Here is a 9,825-nt window from a genome sequence, read left to right as displayed (position 1 = left end):
TACCATATTTTTAACGGTGAAGTTCTGGCAACCACAGCTGCCGGTATTTTACCGTAAATGTCACAGATTTTGTTTACAGTGTGTCAACATTGTATTCATCCCCCAGTTTTTTCCCTTGATTTGGATAAAAAATTAAAATTCAATTAAAAAATGTTAAAATAAGCCAGAGAAAAATCACACAAAGTATACCACTTATTGAAATTCCCCTAAAAAGTAGCGATACAATGGATTCCTTCATTGTAAACACTATATATGATTTTATTCAGGTCAGTAATGGTCTAAAGCAGTGGTCGCCAACCCGTCGATCGAAAGTCTGTATCAGTATCAGCCAATTTGCTAGTTTAAAAAAAAGAAAGAAAGAAAAAAAATCTGAATTCTGAATCAGCTATGATCAGCGCATCACTAATTAAAATACAAAGTAAAAGGCCTCAAATTTGAAGTACAATCTGGGATGTCTTTTTCTATCAATTCTTCAATAGGTAGATCTTGTCTTTCATAAAGGCCGAGGTCAGGGATCTTGGGCCTAAAAAGGTTGGTGACCACTGGTCTAAAGCAACCAACTGGAGTGTACACTTTCACAAAATAAGATGTTTGCTGTTCTTCTTCTTATCTACACCGCATAGCACAACATTAATGCCATCTAATGTTTCCCCCATATATCCCACAACCCTATGTTATCAGTTCTGCATGTCAATGTCAAGCTTAAAAAGGCTATTTCCTCCTACCTAGAATGTTACCTGTATGTACCGAGGCCAATATTATAGCTGTCATCTCTGCCCAGTGCTCCCTGCATAAAAGAATCTTTTGTTCCAGTTGTAATTTAGACATTATTCAGCTCTCAGGTGCACACACACAGCAGACAGCGGCGAGGAACACTATATCTGCTCTTGAACATGGCGTAACTGTTTCTTGTTGACAGAGTGGGATTTCTCAGCAAGACATCACTACATGTTTAATTCTCTGCTTGTTTTTCTTGTAAACGCTGGAAGACATGGAAATGCACATACATGACCCATGCGGGTAAGGAATGCATTCCCATGATCACCGGTGCTTTTACATCTACAGCAAATCAAAAATGCTCACTCTTTTCTTTTTTTGACAAGCGCTCAAGAACGTAAGAAGAAAAACATATGATGTCTTGAAAGTGACAACATAAACCTTACTGTTTCTCGCCTCAAGGCAACGGATTGTGCACACTGTTGTGATTGGTCACCATCTCTGAAGCTCATCTTGGAGCTCACATCCCTTTCTCAAGAGAGAGAGATGCTTTTGTTTGATGGTGACAGGGGGAATGTCAGACTAAGCAGCGCTTCAGCTCTTCAAAACCTCAGAAAAGCCATAATGTGCACACAGAGCTACTTTGATCTGCTGATTCGTACACATCTGCAACAAGCTTGGAATAAAGCTGAATAGCTGTCACTGTTTTTCGTGTTAGAGTGGGCCATGTGAAGTCAGAGCCATAGAGCTTCTGGAATTATTGGCTGTGAGGAAGAACATTCCTGTAGATGTCTGCAAAGTCTAGCTGCTTTTTGACAAATAAAAGAGTTTCTTTCTTTGAGACTGCTCAAAATCTGTACATGTACTATTTATGGCATCCCATGAAGGAATCTCTTGGGACCAGTGCAGGGATAAATAATGTTTTATTTATTTTGTTGGTTCTACACAAATTGTCAGCATTTTTGTGCAAAATTTGGTGTAACTCATTCCTTGAATCTAATTTTAGGAATGTAGCTGTCCTACTTTTATTTATTTTTTGTTCCAAGCAAAGTCTGTTCTGTCTGTCATGCTAAAATAATAGTATTGCAGATTGTTAACTGGCGACGGTGGAGTAATACCTGCAATTCTGCACTAATTTGTACTACTTTATAGTGCTAAAATAAATGTGAATGAATATAATATAAAATATTTTATATGGAAGAAAGCCTGAATTAATAATTTTCCGTTCTTTATTTATTTATTTTTTGACAGGGAATGGCGGGGTAGAGGGCAGAGGGGGGTGTGCATACATTACTGTGGGATAATTAACATCTAAAGCACTGGGTCATTCTGAGCCCTGCTGTGTAAGGAAACGCTGGCACATGCATTCTTCAGCTGCTCACTCGTCTTTAATCAATCGTGATATCTCCACTGGATCTATATGGGAAGGATATTAAAAGATTAACTGAAACTTAACCAGAATAATGACTTTTGATTTAAAATCTCTATTTGGAGCAAGAGGATGTCATTTTAACGCTTATCTATTACCCGAGACCACAGCGCTGTATGTTGCTGGGAACTCCATCTATACCTGTCTGCCTAAACCATTTCCCCTCCAGATAATTACGGCTGGGGTCAGATTGGTCTCAGAAGCCAAACTTCAAATCAGACGACATTAAGTTTTTCCATGCACTTCTTAGAAATAACAGTTTAACCCCAAATTAAAGCAGTTCAGTTCAAAGGAAGAAAACACAACGCATCTAAATAATATATATATATATTTTAAATTGCTTGGTAATAATCTTTACTTATTTCTTTATTATAGCCTTCAGGTTTAGAATCTAAAATATAGAAAAATGCAAAGTAGAGCTGACCACATATTATATACACTGCTGTTCAACAGATTGGGGTTTGTGAGATTTTTTTATGTTTTTGAAAGAAGTCTCTTATGCTCAATAAGGCTGTTTTATACAATATATTATTATAATTTAGAATAAGTGTTTTCTGTTTTAATATTATTTGAAAATGTAATTTATTCCTATGATGTGAAGCTGAATTTTCAGCATCATTACTCCAGTCTTCAGTATCACATGATCTTTCAGAAATCATTCTAATATGCTGATTTGCTGCTCCAGAAATGTCTATCTTTATTCTATAATATATATATATATATATATATATATTTTTTTTTTTTCTGATGAATAGACAGTTCAAAGGAACAGCATTTATGTTAAATAGATTTTTCTCTCTCTCTCTTTTCTCTCACATTTTAATGCATCCTTGCTGAATAAAATTCTTTTTTTTATATTTCTTGCCCACTTTTGAACAGTAGTGTGGAAGTAGTAGTGTATAAGTTTGAACAGTAGTACGTTTTTATGGACATTTTTTTTAACTATAGGCTATATGAAGTTATTAAATATTTTAATTGCTTGAAAAGTAACCCCCAAATCAGCTTGATATTAGACTGGGAAATGCCCATAGAGACATCTGACCTGAACTATATTTAATGAGTGACCTTTCCATATCAGAATCTCACATTTCTAATTCTCCAGGTTCCCTCCAGAAATTCTTCTGCATGTCAGATGGTATACATCTTATCACCTTGTGCAGCATCTTGTTGTGGTAGCTTGTGTTGCCTTTGATATCGGAGAACATAGAGGTTTCACCAAAATAAAGGCCTCCTTTGTACTCCGCTGATTAACTTCTGTACCTGAGCTCCCTGATAAGGCCCGAAAAAAATCCATCCTCAAGAAGCCGACAACCGTGGATCCTGTTGGTTTTATTTATTGAGTTTTCTGTGACAGCTTTGGATTTTGTTCAGTGCTTGAAAATGCCAAACTATTGACGCCTGTTATCTTTGCCATCACATCATAATAATGAATATCAGCTTTTTAAACTCTTTTCTTTCTCACTGGAAATTTTTTTTTAATGTTAAATCTTATTTTCTTCTTAAGTATACTTGTGGTCTTCTGAGCTCTTTAAGAGACTTTAATGTCTGTTATGAACTACATTCAACAGATAAAAACTACAAAGCACATGTAAAAATAGCTCCTTTGATAACCTGCCTGTGCACATTTGATCTCAAGCCATTTGAATTTGTCAGTGTTCGTTGTTCTAATGAAATGTACAGGCCTGAGGGCATGTACTCCAGCACAGAAGGGAGATCACATCAAATTTATTTTGATGTTGGTTTATCAAAAAAGCCAAGGATTTTGATTTGGCTCATTTACATGTTCTCTTTTTTTTTTGTATAAATAATGTCTTGACAAAGTGATGGTAAATGGCTGTCTGCCACACCTCAGCAAATTGGTCTGCATCTTTCTTGCAGCAAAATTGATTCATGAATTAATGATCAAATATTACATCAAATCTTTAGTAAAAAAATATATATTCAGAGAGCCACCAATCTACCATTTTATTTCAAGAACTAAAAAGTGATAATATCATCAGGATATGATCATTTAACCCCTGACCCCTTCTGTCATCTTCCCATGCTGCCTGTGATAGTGTTTTCAAACACATCTGATGTCTTGTCAGAACCTGCAGTGCTCAGCCCTATGATTTATAAAGTGTCTTGATGGGAGCGTTTTAATTGCATGCGTACACATTGACAGGTGGCCGCTCTTTTTGATATTTACGCTTTGATCTCTGTATATATGATCCCTGCAGGCCATGTCAAAGAAACCAAGACTCTACACATGGGATTTCACCAAGTAAAAACATCCTCTGGATTTCAGGTGCCACTACAGCTGATGATGATGTAGACGGAAAAGACAGAAACATAACACATGGTGTTTTGGGTTCATTAAATTGAACTGAGCCATAACATTCACTGTCAAAACAGAAGCATGAGACTTATATCCTCATACTGACTAAAATTTGGGCTTTTATTTCCATTTTCATTTGCAGCAAAATTTAAATTTATATATACATTATTATTTAATTAGTTTGTCATTTTGTCATTTTACACACACACACGCATATGCATATACAATGCATATACAATATATCAATATATCAATATACATATTTGTCTGTTTACCCTGACAGTTTCCTTTTACACTTTTCCTTTGAAATTCCTTGTAATATACAGAACATAATCACTTTTTTTCTTAGAATAGTAAGAGAATAAGTGCTAGAAGAAGTGACTGATTTTTTCTCACCGAACAACAAAATCAACCACCGTCCCAATAAGGGAGGAGACTATTGATTTAGGCAACTGGAATCCAGACAAGCGCTTGACAAGCGGAAATAATTTCTCCTCAAGAGACGTCAATAGGTTCTGATGGGGTTATTAAGGGGAATCAAAGATATTTGCATTTAGACAACGAGCAATTTGTCATGTAAACCGAAATCTCCTCTCACCCTTGAATGCAAAGGAACTCTAGCAGGAACCGAATGAAAGTTAATCAGGAAAACACATGATGAATGAACTGCTTTAATGCCGAGCCAGGTAAACAAAGTAATCTCTCAACATCCTCATCGATGTAATGAGTTTATAGAGTCCTTTGACTGTTTTCTGATGTATTATTAATGCTTGAAAATTACCCTTGGGGTTTAAGGGCATGAGCATTTAAAGCATCTGCATGCTAACAGTACATACTGGAAAAGGTATGAAGAGATTTTGTGACAAAATCCCAAATGTTTTCTTCTGCCATGCACCCTATTGAATGCAAACTGAACACAGTGCATGACAAATTCCTCTCACCTATCAGTTTTCCTTGGCCAACAAGGCAGTCCTCTGCTAAACCCTCCTTTATTTTGTGCTCTTCTTGTTTTGTTATTTTACCTGGCAGTCCAGGTGTGAAGGGGTGAGGCCATGGAAAAACATTCAACTCTGCAGGCTTGTCATGAAAGAATCCATTGATTGACCTCTCCATCAAGGAGCACAATGACAAATGGGTTAGCAATTTTCCACCTCACTTATGGCCAACAATGCACATTTCCACTTTCACTTGCTAGCGTTGAGCGTACAGTGCACATACCTTTCATGGACTATGCAACCTCTGCATCGCCCTTTTTACAAGTTTTCCCCAAAAAATTTAAATTCGTCATTTGTGTTTCATTGACCTTCTCAAATAATGACCCAGGTTTGCAAAGTGTTAATCTCATAGTCGTTTTTGTATTAGCATGTAAAACAAACACTAATGATTTTCTATTTCACTCAAGGATGTTATTGCATGTTGTAGCGGCTGACTGAATTGCTTTAAGTATGTTTTGGGTGGAAATTATGGAAATTAACCAATTGACCTTTGTGTTGACCTTTAGGTTAAGGGAGCTTTGTGGGAAAAGCCTGCTGTGGAGAATCAAAGACATCTATGATGCCATTTCCAAATAATTTCTTCTGCATTTCAAAAGTGAATATGAATTTGAATAGCACATGAATAAATGATGGAATCTGATCATTTGTTATATTAAAAAAAATCAATGGTTGGTTTATCTTATTAAGGTAAGAAGTTCCTATTCAGATTCTTAAAGTCGAATATCTCTGATACTTCGGAAGGCTGCAATTTTCCGGCCGTGAGTAGCTTCTGTCCTCAGATCAGACATGTCCTATAGGGATAAGCTGTCACACTGCTGGGAGCCTAATTGATGCCTCATGCTTTTGAGGAGCAATTATGGTGCCCAAATGTCAAGAGCTAATTTGTGGCTTTATAATGTGGACACATGGGCCAAGGAGAGGGCCAGATCTGGGCCCCTCTGGGAGAATCGGAATAGTTTGCTCAGCAGATGTGAGATGGTCTCCGTAAAAAGTCTGGGGGTGGGGAAGAGCCTTTCAGATGATGTGAAGTCTACTGCAGAGACGCTCAAAATGACAGTTTTTAAAAATTTAGTCACATTGATCTGAGCTATTTTGCTAATTGTGATCTTTGGTTTTAACATACATCATTTTCACACTCTGAACTGTAGGCCTATTGTTTATCCGTTTGCAAAAGACATGTTTAGAAATTGCCAGTTTCTAAATACATGATAGAAAAAGACATGCAACGTTGTAAGAGGTGTTTAAAAGTCTTAAAATGCATAACCACTAGTTGGATCGTGTGAGTTGCTCCTGATGTCTCCATAGTGATGCAAACAACAGAACAACATTTTAGCTACAGTTGACAGCTTAAGCGTCAAAGTCAATATAAAAACATCACATCTTCATTGCCTACTTGAGGAGTGGTAAGACATACAGCACAAAATGTGGCAAGGTGATGTGCCAAAAAGGTGTGAAAGGATATTATTAACTCCTCTACACCTACAACATGCTACTCTACACAGAAGGATCCTCAGGAAACCTTGAAGATAGTTGATTCACTGTTACTTCTTACTTCTTTAGACATGTTTTTTAAAAAGTTTAGACTCAGAAGAACCATTCTTTAACAATTGAAAACCACTTTTTGCCTTGTGAACTGTTGTGAATACATCAAGGAGATCTAAAGTCATATGGTCAACTTTTATGAAACTTTAATGTTGCTCATTTTGGAGTTTGACAGTCCCAGTAATCATATACTTTTTATTGTATTGAAAAAAAGTAAGCTTTACGTTTCACAATTCGAAAAGACTTTAAAATTCAAAGTTTCAGAATAACATTGAATATTTGTCCAAAAAGTATAATAAAGATTTTTACATTTTTTTTTAACGATATCCCTTATGCTCACCAAGACAGCATTTATTTGATCACAAATACAGTAAAACAGTAATATTGTGAAACATTATTGCATTTCAAATAACCAGAGTAATAGCTGCTGAAAATTCTACTTTGCCATCACAGGACTAAATTACATTTTTAAATTACATTTTCAAATTGTAATAATATTTCACAATATTTACTGTATTAAAATACATTAATTATACAGATGTATATAACCCCTAATTTTTTTTACCCTTAATGTATTATTCAACTGATCATTCAGCATTGTCCTTTGGCTTTAAATAGGTAATTCATGCAGAAGGGTTCCAGATAAACAGTTGCTGAGGATATTGTCAGACACCACCCATGTGCAAACACAAATCTGCCCTGAGACTACAACTTAAAACACCAGGTGAGACTTTGCCACTTCCCCCAGTCTGTAAAGATATGAATTATGTACTATTGTAATCCACACGGACTACAAAGCTACCGAGGCTGTATTTCCACGGGCTTGCATGAACTCCCGCCCCATTTTCGCAGCTGACAAACACAGGGCCTTGAAGATCAGAGACCCGGGACATGCTGACATGTGCTGTGGGAACACCTGCAATGTCTGATTGGGCCACAGAGACAGATCCCTCACTTACACACCTGTCTGTGGACCCATGCCACTCTCTCTCTCACACACACACACACACACACACACACACACACACACACACACACACACACCTATCTGATAGGGTTTCTTTGAGAGCTCTTTGAGGCCATGTCTGAGGTGATGAAAATAAGGGTGCATCCATTAAGTGCATGAGGCGGGGCTGAGAGAGGGCATGGATGAAGGATTTAAGTGTTGCCTGTAAAGTGCCTCGGACCACCTGCTAGAAGGACAGACAAAGGCATCTATTTCAGCTCAGACAGACGGAAAAATATTGGTTCTTCAAGTGCCAGGGAGTATTTTGTGACATGAACTCTCTTGAGTTAAAGCGGTGACCTAATAGCTACTGTGACATTTGCACAAAACAAACAAAATAATTACATGGAACTTAGGGAAGCATTGACTTTTTATTTATTAAACCATGTTTTACAGACTTAATCAAATTTGTATATGACAATAGAAATCAGAGCACTTGTGATTTTTTAATTTGACAATTGTTTGTCTTTCAGTTCTGAAATGGAGCAAAGCTCATATATTCCCACTCATCCTCCACCCTCATATATCTGTTGTTAACAATCACTCTATGGTTTTAAGATGGGGAAAATCCCACATTGTAACTCCGGTAAAATGTTACAGGTACACTCCCATTTTAAGACAGAGCCTGGCTCACCATCACAGAAATACTGAGATCACAGACTATATCTTCATGCTTCAACATAAAATGTCCACTCATCCGTTTAGAAACTGTGTATAGATGTGCCTCTTTAGTCATTGTTGTGGAAATGTCTCATTCAGCCGTTAAACAACATTCAGGAAGGTTTAGCCTGTGGTGTTTAAATCTCATATCATCTTCCTTAGAGCTTCTTGCTTGGTTTCATGTAAAAATGCTGGTACTATCTGTCAAAAAAAAACAAAAAACTGAAAGCCTAGTGGGGTTTATATATATAGGAGGAATTAAAATAATATTTGAAAGTGTATTTAAACTTTTTTGATCTCACTATTCTTACAGACTGCACAGCAGACACATTTTCTCCTTATAACTTTGCCTGATGTATTTAGCAGGCATCATTACTAAGCATCAGCTAAGATTACTCTAACTTTGGGTTTGACTCAAAAGAAAAGGTCAGTTTTTATTTCACTCAGATTCCGTCGTTGTGTAGCTGTTACCTGAGAAGGTCTCGCAAAAGAACTTTGGTGCTGATGAGTGCAGGACAACCCTGGGTCTCAGCTAAACAGCAGCTTAAAGAGATAGTTCAGCCAAAAATGAAAATGTATTCACCCTCAAGTTGTTCCAAACCGTTCTGTCTTCTGCAGAACACTGAAGTTATTTTGAAGAACATTAGTAACCAAACAGTTTTTGTCAGCATTGACTTGCATTGGCAAAAAAAAAGACAACTTATTTTGTGTTCCACAGAAGAAATACATTTCCTATTAATAAGATGTCATTTAATTTGTTTTCTTTCTTTCCTTACCTTTTTATTATTATTATTATTTATTTATTTTTGGTGGTCAAAAAGATGTTATATTTTCAGAATCTATGGTTGTCATATAAGTTAGAACTCTATTGGATCTTTTATGTTTTCCAGATAATAACAATTTCAGAATTAAGAAATTATATCAAACAAAACAAGCTTTTTAATGATAATACTTGTTTTAATGGCCTGTAAAATATACCGTGCAGCATGCTATTCCGGGAAATCGTGCTTGAAAACAAATCTATTAAAATCACAGAGTCTTATGGCATTCTTCATACATTTGCAATAGGAAATCACAATCTTTCTTGCCCTCCATAATATCATAGCAGTGATAAGTAATTCATATAAAAAGAACAGCTTTGCCTCTATTTCAAAGCACC

This window comes from Sinocyclocheilus anshuiensis, unplaced genomic scaffold, assembly GCF_001515605.1.
Source record: "Sinocyclocheilus anshuiensis isolate Anshui unplaced genomic scaffold, SAMN03320099.WGS_v1.1 scaffold227, whole genome shotgun sequence".
Lineage (NCBI taxonomy): Eukaryota > Metazoa > Chordata > Actinopteri > Cypriniformes > Cyprinidae > Sinocyclocheilus > Sinocyclocheilus anshuiensis.
Note: the sequence above shows the minus strand (reverse complement) of the source record.